This window comes from Lepisma saccharinum, chromosome 2, assembly GCF_977018435.1.
Source record: "Lepisma saccharinum chromosome 2, izLepSacc3.1, whole genome shotgun sequence".
NCBI lineage: Eukaryota > Metazoa > Arthropoda > Insecta > Zygentoma > Lepismatidae > Lepisma > Lepisma saccharinum.
Genome location: NC_139230.1, coordinates 2,327,000 through 2,342,032, shown reverse-complemented (window position 1 = coordinate 2,342,032; position 15,033 = coordinate 2,327,000). Strand labels below are relative to the sequence as shown.

The 15,033-nt window shown below is 38.7% G+C and overlaps 1 protein-coding gene across 1 annotated transcript in view; it reads right to left on the bottom strand.

Annotated features, from left to right (window-relative positions):
• Window positions 1–12,701, bottom strand: part of LOC145983859 (F-box only protein 30-like) — a 47,664-nt gene extending 34,963 nt beyond the window's left edge. Inside the window, exon 1 of the mRNA XM_083116917.1 lies at window positions 12,501–12,701. The gene's annotated coding sequence lies outside the window, so the exon portion shown is untranslated. The remainder of the gene's footprint in view (window positions 1–12,500) is intronic.
• Window positions 12,702–15,033: the final 2,332 nt, after the last annotated feature.

Below are 15,033 nucleotides of genomic sequence, written 5' to 3'. Positions count from 1 at the left end.
TAATATCCAAGAATTAGAAAGGAACTAAAATTCGGTGCTTCAAATTATAGATATTCTTTGTCATTTTTTAAATAACAGATTATTGATATTGCTTTCTTTGAGAGATCTTCTGAAAAGCATCTGTGAGTAAAATGTTGGTAAGATTTTTGTATATTGATTAAATTATGAGTAATGGCAAATGCATAGCAATTTTTTGCGTTGTCCTCTTTTTTATGACTTTGTCCTCCTTTTCGCCATGCTCTGTCCTCTTTTTTAAATGCATGTGTCTGGTCACCCTATCTAAGTACCCAATTTTCCGGATGTCTGTGCAGCTTTGGAGGAATTATGTGATCTCTCAAAAGAGTCACCCGAAACAGTACACGGTGCCAAATGCCTGCTACACAGAACTTTCTTGTGTTCTTATTCTGCTAGGCAGATAGATATCCTTCGAGCTATTAACGACGTTAACCTACGGCTACAAGAAAAGTCTGTTACAATAGATATAGGTGTTAGTAACTTATAGGGACTGCAAAGCTTTCTGTCTGCCAATCGGGAAACAATTGTGACTAACGCTATTGAGAAAAGCAAACAAATCTGCGATGATATGAACACTGCAAGTAAAGAAGAGAATCCCAAAAAGAAAACCAAGTTTTTGGATGAAGTTGCAGAAGGTGAAAGTGTAGCCATAAAATAATAATAATAATAATAATTACATTACGATCTTTCTTAGAGATTTCTCTGCTGCCTAAGAAATATATATCCTATTCATATGGTAAGATATTTTTTTTGGCATGGATTAGTTTCATTTCTAGGATTTTTTATCATTGCACACCGAGAGGTCAATAATTATCCTTGATTCAGAAGAATATGTGTATACGTACAAACAACTCGATAGTTGTAATTGCTACAATTATTAGCATAAATGAAACGTCAATTTGAATGAACATTATTTAAGTAAGGCACAACAACAAATGCTACTACCCCTCCCTTATAAAAAACAATGGCAGAAGTTCGACAAGGCGAGTGTAGTCGGCACATAAATCTCTAGCTATGGCTCTGCCTTCACTCCGGGCAAGAGCTAAATAGCGGAAGTGACCTTTTGTTTTTTAAATTGTGTCCCAAAGGACAGGCTTCTCGCGGAACAATTGAACTAAGTTCAGCACTTGATCCTTTAACCATTCCATCTTACTCAAAAAAATTTCCATGATAAATAAATTACAAAACAAAACACACCTCGCACAAAACGATGCTCTCGCACTCGCTGGCTGGCTGTCAGTGGCGAAATTCACAAGGGTTTTTCGAAATGTTACCAATATTTGTTGGTAATATGTGTTAGCAACCCCGGTGTAAACGCGGCTTAATGACGGATGTTTCCTTTTCTCTTGAGTAGGATGATATCGAAAAGTTAAAGGTTGGTAACATTTTGCGACTATGGCCTTTCTTCAACAGTGGGTACCCGGGGAGAGGTTATGAAAGTATCTCTTACATCAGCATGCAGGGAATATGCGGAAAATACGTCAGTGAAGGTTAATGTTGTAGGAATTATATGTATTTCACATTTGCCTCGAAACTGTATTGTAAGCGGATGAAGGTCATTTACGCAACGCTTTTAGCATAACAGGTAAGTCGCGAAGATACAGATTTTGTGTACGCATATTATTCCACACATACAAATGTGCAGTGCGTTACATTATAGGCAGGCACGTATCCAAGGAGAGGGCTTAGGGGGCTCGAGCCCCCCCGAAAGTTTTCGGTTTACAGTAGATAAAATCAGGTTTTTTGTTTCTTGTGGTGTGAAATAAGATAATGTGACGATAATTTAAGGAGAGAAATAATTATCGAGGCAATACGGAGAATGTTCTGTATCCTTGTTATTGTTAATAGTGCGTATCCAAGGTGGGGATCATGTGGCTCGGCCCACCCCCTTCAGTTTACACTAGATAAAATTAGGTATTTGTCTTTTTGAATAATATGACGATAATTTAAGAAAAAAATATTGTCGAAGCAAGACGAAGAATGTTCTATAACCCTCTTATTATTAATAGCGCGTATCCAAGGTGGGAATCAGGGGGCTCGAGCCCCCCCCCCACCTTCAGGAAATTTTTCTGTTAACATTAAATAAAATTAGGTTTTTGGCTTCTTGAATAATGATAAAAAAGGTAAAGTGCTCCCCTGTGCATAGCACCACGCCATGAAGGCGTATAGGGGGTGATTTGATCAGCATCACGCCCCTGACCGCCTTTACTCTCCAGGGTTTCCCCCAGGTACCCATGTTATTCGACGCTGGGTGGGCGCCGGGGGCGCTTCCAACGTTAGAAAAGTTCCCGGATTTGAACCGGCCGGGGATTGAACCCGGGACCTTTAGCATGGTAGTCAGATGCGTTACCGACTGAGCCACCGCGGTCATTTTTTTCTGTTTACACTACATAAAATTAGAATTTAGGCTTCTTGAATAATGTGATGATAATTTGAGAAAAATAATTATCAAGAAAAGACGGAGAATGTTCTATATCCCTGTTATTGTTACTAGCCCGTATCCAAGGTGGGAATCAGGTGGCTCGAGTAAAACACACACACCTTCACCTTCAGGAAATATTTCGGTTTACATTAGATAAAATTAGGATTTTTGCTTTTTGAATAATGCGACGATAATTTAAGGGGAGAAATACTTATCAAGGCAAGACGGAGAATGTTCTATAACCTTGTTGTTGATAATATTGCACGTAAACTTTTCTTGAGCTTTCAGTATTGTCGCAGCAAACTTGAGCACTATGTAGAGACTCGTCAGCATTTGGAAGTTGAACAGCAAAGGTATCGCCACACGTAGAGCGATTCGTTGTAATTTTTAATCTCTGGAAGGCGCGAGAGGGAATGTTCTTGAATAAGTGGAGTCGAACTACTGGTAATATTTATAAATCGTTTATCTGCGCAACGTTCTATAATATACTGAGGATATAAATACGCGTTAATTAGAACCATTCCTCAATAGAAATTCTTTGACCGAACCTTGGATCCAATGAGAAAAATGGCGTTTCTATTACATCATTTCCTTTTAAGCGTTCAATTCAAGGACTTGTTCATGATATATTTGATCGTGTTAAAGGTACTTTACTTCAGTCTCTAATACGAAAATATAAAAACTTCTGGTGAGTTGATATTTAAAAATGTGTCCGAGATAAAAGAGTGGCGTGCCAATGATTTTCGGCAGGGAGAGGGGTTACGCATACTATTTTTGGTGGTCAGTCCTCATTTGGCCATATTTTCCTGTTTTTGACGTTCTTTTTTTAAGGAATACTGTGTCAAATGGGGTTATGGCCCCACCAACCCTCCCTTGGGCACGTCACTGGATATACCTAAATGAGTAAGCATTTGATCATATTGGGAGAAGAAACATTAGATGTGTTGGGAACGGAAGGGTTTTCACTGTGCAATAATTGTTTCGCGATCCAGCTGTATTCTATAGAAGACTTTCTTTGTTTCGTGCCGATATATGACAAGACTGCGGAAGCTGTGACAGACAATTTTGAACACTTGCGAGTGCTTAGGCCTGAATATGAACAATTCGGTGGGTTTCGACTTTTAAAAGAGCTGCAAACATGGGAGGACAAGACACGTTAGTGGTGTTCAGGCTCGAACCAGAGAAATATTCGAGAACTGTCTGCGTCCAGTTCGCAGCACACAGTTTGAATCTCTTGTTGTCGAGTGGATTGATTGTCCCTCCCGTGCATGTGTAACAGCTTCGTAAAAACACTTTTGGTTACTTGGTACATAGATGTTCTGATGCCTGATGAGAAGAAATGGACGAACATACATACTAAGATGGTTCCGGCACACAAGGTTAATGGAAACTGAGGAGTCGAGTGGTAAAAAACGTTCCGATTTCACGTCCTGATTAAAATCACAGCCTTATACAGTGGTGACGATTTAGGAGATAGTTGCTCCCCATTTTTCTGTCTCCATACTATGGCCTCTTAATCCTAAGCCTTGTCTAACAAGAGAAAGTAAACTTTCCTTGCACCCCCCGGTTTTGGAACCAAATTGCCACCACTGACATTGACAGACGCTGAGGTAACAGAAAGCAAGACTAGTAGAATCAAAGTAGCAGGACAAAAGGATACTCAAGATGGAATTAGTTTTTACGTCTTTTTTGCATTATTCCTTCCAGACGGGCAAGAGCACCTGCAAGGTGGCACAAAGGGAAATTGCCCCCCTCGATATCAAATTTTATACAAACTAAAATACATTTCGTAAAATTTTATTGCTTGCTTCGCTCGCGGCTTCTCCTTTTCATATAGTCAAGTTCAGAGCTGTAGCTAGGGGGCGGCGGGATTTGACCCTGTGCGCCCTATGAATTTTTTGGTGTCATATTAAATCAATATTGTTTTCAGTTTGACAAATTTGGATCTAAAAATTTTCTTGCTCGCAATTTAGTTCTTTTCTGCAATGAACTGTAAATTACCAGAGAGAGATGTCATAACTACTAAGTACTTCACACTCTTGCTGCTAAACAGTTCTATCTTGAAGTGCATGAACACAATTGTTTGGAGAAAAGAAGCTCTGCACATTTCAGAGACAATTTATTTATTTGTGATGCTGCCCCTATGTTGCTGCAGTTTGTATATACCCATCAATGCAATGAAACTAAAACAGTGAGATACAATGAGGTTTTTCTTTCCCGACTGAACTCTTTCATCAAAGCTTTTGCCCCCCCCCCCCCACTAATCAGAGGGTCTGGGCACGCCTATGATTATAGGCGATGGTGCTTTGATAAATAAGTCTTCCTCTAAATCTAAATACTTTACATTCTTCTCTTATTTTACAGCTCTTTGCTATTGTACAGTGATACAACAGGAATTTATCCAGAAACTGCGCTAAAAATGGACAACTTTAAGTTTTGTTTCTTCAAATTCCTAACTTCAATCCCCATAATGCAAATACATGTCTCCGCAATTCCGAAAACTAGACCCACTTTACAACATTTAAAGTCTAATACTTAAAGAACTGCCAATGCTCTAAGTTACATGTAATATACTACATAGATTCTATAATGAAATGGCAAATATGCCACTGATTCAGAATTTCTGGGAATATCATATTGCTCGTGGGATTATTAAAAAAAAAAAACCTTCTTCTATAAAATTCATTAGATAATTACATAAATCCGTGGCTGCTTCCACAGTAGAAAAATAAACCCGAATTTACAACAAAGAGAATGCAATCAGGTAAAATGAACGAAATAAAATACAGAATCTTCGCAATCAACACAAATGTCAAACACCGCACTCTGCCCTTCTGATTATTTGCATCTATCAGTCACGGTGATTGCAAACCTTTGTATCTCACCTCATGTTATTATCTAAATGTTCAGAATTTAATGATGTCATGATATTTTCACTGATCTGAAACAATTTTATCAGATAAGATAAACTCCAAAAGCAGCAAAACGCAAGTTGACAAATGCTTTATCCCTGATGCTAAGCTTCACACAAGCATTGGTGCAACTTTTTAATTGATTGATATGGTTTATTTTACTTTGATTTTCTGCCACTTTCAGCTAATCGCGAAGATGAGGATGAAATTTAAGGGACACTCACAAAGAATGCCCAAGCCTAGGCAGTGATTCTAACTCAGGGCCCCTGGCATTGCAATGCGCTGTGCTAACTGCTCTGCCACGGAGGTCGGCAATGTAACTTTTTAATTCTGTCCCTCTACGTCAGAGATGATAAACAGGGTATCCACGCAGTTTGAAGCAAAAGGTCTCATTTCCAATAGTTTGATCTATGGTTACGGACCTGAAAACTTCCCATAGAAAAACTTGAACAAATTGCAAAATTTGCAATCATAAAAGGTGGAAAAAATGACTATACATAGAAAATGAATATGCATTCGCTTTAACACAAATGTGTAAATAAACATGCATGGAAAATACAAATCAAACGTTGATGCCGAATGGTAGCAATGGGAAGAAACCACCTCAAATGTTGCTGGTGATATGATCACGAAGCAAATCAATCAATTGTAACCTCGGTGTTCTTATTTACAGGAATTATAATTTATGGTACTGTAGACAAAAGAAAGGTGTGTGCTAATATTATATTGTTGTAAAAGTCAATGTGTAATGCATATCATGTCTATATAATCTATTTTCTAGATTATTTGTAGAATAACACCATTGGTTGAATTACACATACTTGCAAGGCAGGAAAAACAGAAGTTTTGTATCGTCACTCTATAGCATGTGGGAACGACTCAAAGGACAAGTTTAATGTAGGCCTACCCAAAGGTGCAGGGGTTGCGTCGTCGCCTTGTAATCAAGGGGTCCCAGGCTCGATTCCCGGTGGAAGCCCATGGTGGTTCGGATCCCACTTTAAACGGTAGGTCCAGTCCCGATTAACCTTACTGTGGATTTAAAACACCAAATCAATGAACAAGTTAAATGCTCTCTGTGCATAAACATAGGCCTTTAATACAGGGTGACTCAACATTCTGGAACAACTCACAAAATTTCTACAGATATTATTGGACATAAATGTAACCATACGTATGAGGACAAGTGCTGCATATTGGATGCTTGTTAAACTCCCCATCCGCAATCTTGGATTCAACTTAAAAACTTTTCAAATGGGAATAGAGTCATGTAAAAAGGGCCGCCAAAAGACATGGTGTCCATGTCTTTTACCTTTTCTGCTAAATTATCACTTCCATTGAAATATCAAAATTATTTAGCCTGCATTAAAATACCACACATCTAGGTGTGTGTGTGTGTGTGTGTGTGTGGAGGGGGGAACATGCATGATGCTTCAAAGCATCCCCAAGTGCTGAGGTCACCACACATCACAGCACTTATATACATTTTCACTGGAACATTATTTCACCACAAAGTAAGATACGCACATGCACAGACATGTATAATTCAGATTATTGGGGGGGAGGGACAAACAAGGAAAATTTCCCCTATTGTAGTGTTCTCCCCTCAAAAAATACTGCTTCTATTTGAAGTTATGCATGCAATAATTAACATATATCATTGTGGCTGAAATGAAATTATATGTGTGAAATATTTGATAACTTTCATTTTCCGGGGGGGGGGGGGGGAGGTTGCCCCCTCTTCGGGACATCCATGTATCATGCTACTGTACATAAATACAAAGTGTAAAATTCTGGCCACGACCCTGAACAAGCCACACAAAATGTCAGAAAGACAAGTGGAGCAACAGCACTCAGATTTTTAATGCTTCATTCTTGAGCAAACATTACATAAAAGTTGAGATGTTAATTTCAGATCATAATCCCACCAGGCAGGGGTTTATCCAGAATTTTACATTTGGGGGCATAAATGTAAATTTGGAGCAAAATTCACCATGAATTGAGTTTTATGAACAATTTTTTTAAGGGGGGTGTTGGGGTGTGGATAAATTACTGCCATGGGAATCAACCTGTTCACAATGATCCCACTAAATCATTTGAATCAGCACTTTCAGCAAATTTACTCTATTTTACATTGATCACAATTTTCTACTATTTCAATGGTATTCAATTTCTCAGAAAAGCCCTTCAGTTCTAAATTTGTAAGCAAAAGTTCTTTTGGCTCTATGCATCACGATCACACCATTCAACCAGGACACACAAGCGGTATAATACGAGGTCTCTGCTATTCCTAAGTACAACAGCACATTAATAGTATAATTAAAATCGACATGGCAGTAGACAGGAAAAAAAATCAGGGGGGAGGGTTGCCAGAAATTTTTGGTACGACCCGGCCATTCATAAAATTTGAATAATAAGAATAATAATTAGTAGGGCCTCTCCGGTGGTGCAGTAGTATTGTTGTTACCTTGGTTCGATACCCAGTGGAGGCTCATATTGGTTCGGATCCCACTTTAAAACTGTCGGTCCAGTCCCGATCAGCTTTACTGTGCATAAAGTCGACACAAAAAACCAACTCAATCAATCAATTATAATTAGTACTATTACACAATAATTAAAATCTCATAAATTAATTATATTCCATTTCTTCTTCTTATTGTTGTTATTAGTGTGATTATACTCGATATACCAGATGAATGAATATCCAGCACAACCATTTTTCATTATCTTTTTACATTTCTTAAAGTTAGTGTACTGAAATGCATAGTTAACCTATTTTGTTAGCATCTTGTTTTCTTTTTGGGAGGAGAAGGGCAAATACGGTATATAAAACAAGCCATGAATACAACTAACTAGCAGTGTATGGAAGGGAAAATCATTTTCCAGAAAACACACAATAAGTTATCACCAAGTCTCTGAAGTACGTGTTAGGAGACATATACAGTGCCTTTTATGGCTGAGGTGGCTGTGGGGCAGTGGCTGGCGCTCCTGGAAGTAATATCGTGTCTGCTGGCAAAGTGGATGCAACATTCGCGTAATTGGAACCGCTAGCTATGTAATGAAATAAGCTCGTATAATTACATTGACAGTTACAATTAAAATGAGCACGTGACTTGTTACAAGAGGTGTTGGAAATGTTGTCCTCCTGCTTCCACACATTTATGGTATTATTAAAGGAAATGTTCTCCCCTGATGTTTTCTTTCAATTCTTCTAATGTATGGCTTCAGGTTTAAATGTTTGGTAGCTCGCCACGCAGATGCCGGTTTCTTGTGCAAGGTGTTGCAGGGATTTTATAGGAGTATTTTACAACCATGCTCCATCATCATCTAGCTTCTCCTCTGTAAGCACATGCAGTTTCACCCTTCGCTTCTTATCAAGAACAGACCCTGTTTCCCTAAATTTGTTCACAAGTTTTTGAACATTGTCTCAAAACGCCTTCTAACTTCTCCACCAGAATCCATAATACGTAAGAGCCCGATATGAAAATTCGTTGTTTTAAATTGTACATATAGTGTGGCAAAATTAGACTGCAGAAAAACACCAGTAACATGTAAGCTAAAACAAAAAAAAATCTAAAACACTTCTTAACACATTAACACTTCACAAACATGAGAAAACTGGACAGCAGCCATTTGGATACTGACGCATCCAGTGCCAAGGTAAGCCTACAGATGTGGTCTAAATGCCCGCGGATGCGATCTTACTTACTGGTGCACTAGCTTGAGCTTGGCAGCCACCTGGGCCGTGAAAGGCACTGCGTAATAAAACCACATTAAAAATGTCTGTGTACCATAATTAGCTCAGAATTAAACAATCGGAACTTGGGCAGCTTTTGCAGTTAGGTTTGATAGGCAAGATTTAGGGCTCTTAGCATTCAGTTAATGCCCTAATTGATATTTTTGTTAGGTTAGGCAGGCCATTTTTAGGGATCTTACTATTAAAATCAGGTTCCTAATTGCTTTTGTGGTAAGAGGTAAGAGGTGTTGGGATCATGTTTTTTGGCATTAAAATAACATCCTTACACATCGAAGAGTCTATCACTAGGTATCTAGTCTCAAGCACAAAACCCCTTCAACTGCTTGCTGCAGTACTCCGTATTCAAGATGACAGTAAATTAAGAATGGCTACTTTCTGGCTGTCTGCGTAAGCATTTTTTACATTATATATTATATATACTTTTTGAAACTTTTAACAGTGAAATTACATTTTTGAAGCTTCCAACTTATATCCACAATCATTTCCACTATACCAAAAAACTGCTGAATGCTTGTATAAAAATTGTGAACAGCATTAGACATTCAAAGCGCTTCTGGACAATTCATACTTATATTTGCATCACTGGCCTATGCAGAGTGGGGGGAGGGGCTGATGGGGCTGCAGCCTCATCCGAAAATTTGAGAAAATCAATATTTTCATATAAGGTAGTGAAGAACATTGGGGGGGGGGGGCAGAGTGGGATATGCAAATTCAACTTAAAATGACCATCAATTGCCATTTTTGAGAGTGGACAGTTCTAAATATTCGAAATATCTTATTGTGTATACCACCCCCTTAGATACCAGCTTTACAATTCCCACCCCGGACCAAGTTCCTTTCGTTTTATTGTGATTTCATCGTGCTACGAATGCAATTTTGACATGGTTTGATTTCAATTTACGTTTGTTAGCACATACTGCGAAGTTTTAGCGATTACTTAAGATTTTGTTCAATATATGCTTTCGTGTTTAGGTTTGGTTCTCTTAGCATTAAAATAAAGTCCCGACATGCATTCTACTAAGGTTCTGATTTACTTCTACATTCATTCCCACTAGTCTACGATACTTACTGCTGCTTGTCAATGGAGAATACCTTGTCCATGGGAAGCACGCATGCTTGCGTCAAGGTTTTTTAAGTTGTCTTTTTCAACATAAATAACTTTTTTTTCGGTATAATTTAACAATACAGGGAATTTCTCCAATTTGTTTGAAATTTCGGATACTTACTAATTTGGGCCTCCTAATCATGAATCTGCAGTTAAAATTTGATCTGATATTCCCCGGACAGATTTCTTCATTTTTACAGAAGAAACTACTTACGGTATTAAGTTCCTGTAGCATTGTCTAACATCTGGAAGGTGTCTTGTGTGATGTGGGAATTTTTCATAGCGGAAATTCAACCATTGACGCACAGCCCCATGAACCATTTCCGGTAAGGTTAGGTTAGGTAGGGTCACGTATAGGTTACAATAGTTAAAATTTGGTTTTGAAAAAATTATGCGTAGCCCCACACACCATTCTCGCATAGCCCCACGAACCAGTAGCGTACGCAGGATTTCATCAAGGGGGGTGTTATTTCGAAAACTTTTTACAAATTCACATTACCATTGTTTTATTATTCTTTAATTAATTAATAATAATAATTAATTAATTAATATTTCTTATAATTAATTAATTAGTTTAATTACTACTAATGCAGCTGCTATTTATGGAAGAAATAGAACAAAATTACATTTCTTTTGTTTCTTTGTTACAAAATAATTGTCTAGTCAACGGTTATTTGTATATGATAATTGAGACATTTTAAGTGTGAAGAAAATCCATAAAAACAAGCAAATATATTAAATTTAATGAAATAATCGAAATATGAAACTCATTCAAGGAGCCGCGCTGGTCTAGTCTGACAACTTCGTGGGATATCCGGGTTCGATTCCCGGAATTGGTTGGAATTTATCCAGCCTTGTCTCCTCACCCAGCCTCATAGCAATGGGTACCTGAGAGCAACCCTGGGGGATGAAGGCTGCGGGAGCATGGTGCTGATCACATCACCTGCAAAATAGTACGAGATCGAGAATATTTGGAGCCCACCACACCACTACGTGTGCCTTCATGGCACGGTGCTATAAGCACGGGGGAATTTACATTACCTTTACTTATGGAACTCGCCCAGGATGATGATGAAGCGCGAGAATACATGTTGCTAAATTCCACTGAGTCTACGTTTTCGTTGAAAAGTAAGTTTATACACATTCCAACACATTTATCACTTCTAGGTGATTCACAAAGCACTTCTTCAACATTATTTAATGATGTGGATGTAGACTCAGCATCACTTGAGAGTTCACAAGGGGATGTGAAATCAGTACCGGGAAGAACGTTTGCAATAAGGTCGGCACACTGCAACGAACCAAGGAATTTTCACAATTCTCGCGAGAGTCACTGCGCGACTTTTTGCAAAAAAAATTGCAAAATTGAACTTTGCGGCCGCTTAGATTGTGTTTGGAATGTTGTGTTTTTCTTCATGCTGCATGGGAATAATAATTCAATTATTATTATTATTTTTATTACTGTCGCAGATCTTTGACTGTGATAAATTAGACATTTTTAATTTTTTCTACAGCATTTTCCATAATATTTCAAAAGCTCAAGGGGGGGGTTTAAACCCGGTAACCCCCCCCTTGCGTACGCCACTGCCACGAACCATAGACACATAGCCCTACAAACCATTTGCGGAAACGTACATTCTTCAATTACAAAAACACTTTTTTTAAAAAAAAACTGCAATTACTTTGATCAAAAAAAAAAGTGAATACAGGTTAAAGAATGTTCCGTGAAACAGATAGGTAAGTACAAATGTCAAAAATTGACAAAACGAAGAAGTTATAGGCGTCTGGGGAATATCAGATTTTTACCAAACTTTCGAAAAACATTAAACAATCGGAATAGTTACCCAAAGGAATAATGATGCCATATTAGACGGTGGCGAAATGTCAGATTGCTCGATTTTGGTGACAAACTGTATACTAAACTGTGAACTAAATATGGTCAAGTAAAATATTACTGAATTCTCAGTGTAATCCTCAAGTTGCATAAAAAATACATTTTTAAGAACCAAATTTGATGTATTGAATCGCGATTCCGATCAATATGTTATTTGCTTCTTATCTTTTGCTTGAGAATTGGCACCAGTTTTCATTTTTTTTTCTCTCTTTTTCTTTATAGAAGCCCATTATTTATTGGGCACAAGCAACAAATCAATTAAATTCTATCTGGAACATCAGTAATAAACATAACAATTCATAGCGTTAATATATAACCTAGCTATAATTTATTTGTTTCATGAAGAAATTCTTGTTCAGAGTGAAAGTAACCAGAAGGAAAGAAAAGAATATACTCACCACCCGAGAAATAATTGCCACGGCTAATTTAATATATAGAAAACACACCACAAAATTCAGTAAAATAACACACTTGTTTTAATTAATTACACGAAATTATGCCTTTCTGTCAATTTTCAGTACAATACAGACTCCTGACACGAAACTACACAATCATAAACAACTTCTTATCGTCAAGTGTCAAACATTTTCAGCTGATAATGCCACAGGCTAATGGAAGAAATACACACAACTTGTGCTTCCAGCAACACTGAACGTTGTAGCCAAAGAGAATGGGCTGTTTAGTTGTAGCAGAGTGAGCACAAGAGAGATATGAACAACGAGGGGTGTGTGGGATCCAGAAAAAAAAGGAGGGTTTCACTTATCGCACAACACTTGAGCATCGTTGTGTTCTGACGTCACGAGAGGATCATTTTAATTTTAGGCTAAATGCCTGCGTTGTTAGGTTACGCTAGCTAGGTTTAGTTCTCTTAGCCTAAATAATAATTTGGTACTAGTTTACTATCCTTCGGACAGATTTCTTCATTTCTACAGAAGAAACTACTTACCGTAATAAGTTCCTGTAGTATTGTCTAACATCGGGAAAGTGTTTTTTGTGAAATTCAGGTAAGTTTTCCGTATCCTGGAAACGGATTTCTTCAAATTTAAAGTTTGGGGCTCAATTGGGGGCAGGTGACTCCGGCCAATTTCTAACAGGCCTTTAACAGGGAGTCTATAGAAAAGGCCGGGGAGCCGGAGCGGAGCGGAGGCGGGGCCGCGTTAGCGGTTGGGGGCGGTAGGTAAATTACCCCAGGGGCGGAGCCCGGAATCGGTGGGAAATTTGAGTCAAAAATTTCAAACGAAAATAATTTTTTGTTTAAATTTCGTACCGATTCCGGATGGATAATCCCAAAAACCATTCACGGAATGTTCCGCGAAGCAGATAGGTAAGTACGAATGTCAAAAATTGACGAAACTCAGAAGTTATAGGTGTCCGAAGGATAGTAAACAATTACCAATAATTTTTCATTGTATTTATGCTAATAGAACTAAATCTAACAGGCCTAACCTGACCTCGTAGGTATTTTTAATATGACGTCAGAACACAAGGAAGCAAGGCTGTTGTGCAACAAAGGAGACCAGAAAAGTAGGTACACTGGCCTCAACAAGTACTCCGGCAGATTGTTTCTTTATACAGCATATTTGAATATGATACAATTCAAGTTAACCGTGTATACGCTCTATAAAACACACCTTGTTACTAACTTCGTTGACCCTCTACGTACCTGGGCTGTGTCCGGATTGGCAAGCGCTCCGTCCCGTTCTCTCCCGTTGCTTTCGTCTGCCGTCGAAGTCGTCCGAATCTACATGTTCCCTTGCAGTACGGTTGTTACTTTCATTGGGGCCCGTCAAGTATCTGAGCGACGCTCGAAGAGCAAGATTTTCGCTCGTTGAGCAGACAGATCATTTACTTGACGCAGTTTGCTCAATTATCAAAATATCAGTGCCTTGTAGGGTGTGCGGGATACCGAAAAATCGGGACCGGGATCGGGAAATACCGAATGATCCGGTATACCCGTCCCGATCCAGACTTCGGGAAATGACTTCCCGACTTCTCGGGATCCCGACCAGTCGGGAAATACCGAATGAAAATTTTAAAAAGTTGTTAATTCTCGACTCTTTTGCATTGCAAGTGTCTAGAAATAGAGATTTTCAGAGCTTCGGGAAATTTCGTACGGATGTTACTTTTCCCGCCAGGTGTCAGCCCGAACAGTACGGAAGCAGAAGACAGACGCCAAACAAACAACGCAATGATTTCCATCTATTTGCTACTCATATAAAAAATGTAACATGCTATTTCTTCTATTACTTCATTTACAATTTTTCTACATTCAGTATTATCGATAAAATGTCCAAGTAGCACTGAGTTTTACTTCGTCTATTTAGTAAATGTTGTCTGTACAAAGTGAAAGTTGGAATATTGCTGCCAAGCATGCATCTGTCGCACCTCTCGCCTCCGACTCCACGTATGCCGCCAAATCGGACAACGGACGCTGGCTGAGTTCCCGGATGGAACGGTGCTCTAGGTGATATCTCCTGCCGATTCGGACACGGCCTTGAAGCGAGCATCCTCCGAGTATGGTAATGGAGTGCGGATTTGAAGGCCGTATCGGGATTGGCAAGCGCTCCGTCCCGTTCTCTCCCGTTGCTCTCGCGTGACGTCCAAGTCGTCCGAATCTACATGTCCCCTTGTAGTACGGTTGTCACTTTTGCCGCCAAGTGTCAGTTGTCAATTTTCACCCACTGCGTTCTGGGGCGCATCGCACGGAAGCAGAAGGCAGACGCTAAACAAAGATGACAATGATTTCCATCTATTTACTACTCATATTAAAAATGTAACATGCTTTTTCATCATTTACAATTTTTCTACATTCAGTATTATCGATAAAATGTTAAAGTATAATTGAGTTTTACATCCTCTAATCAGTAAATGTTGTCTGTACAAAGTGAAAGTTAGAATATGGCTGCCAAGCGGAACGTCACAATAAGTTCA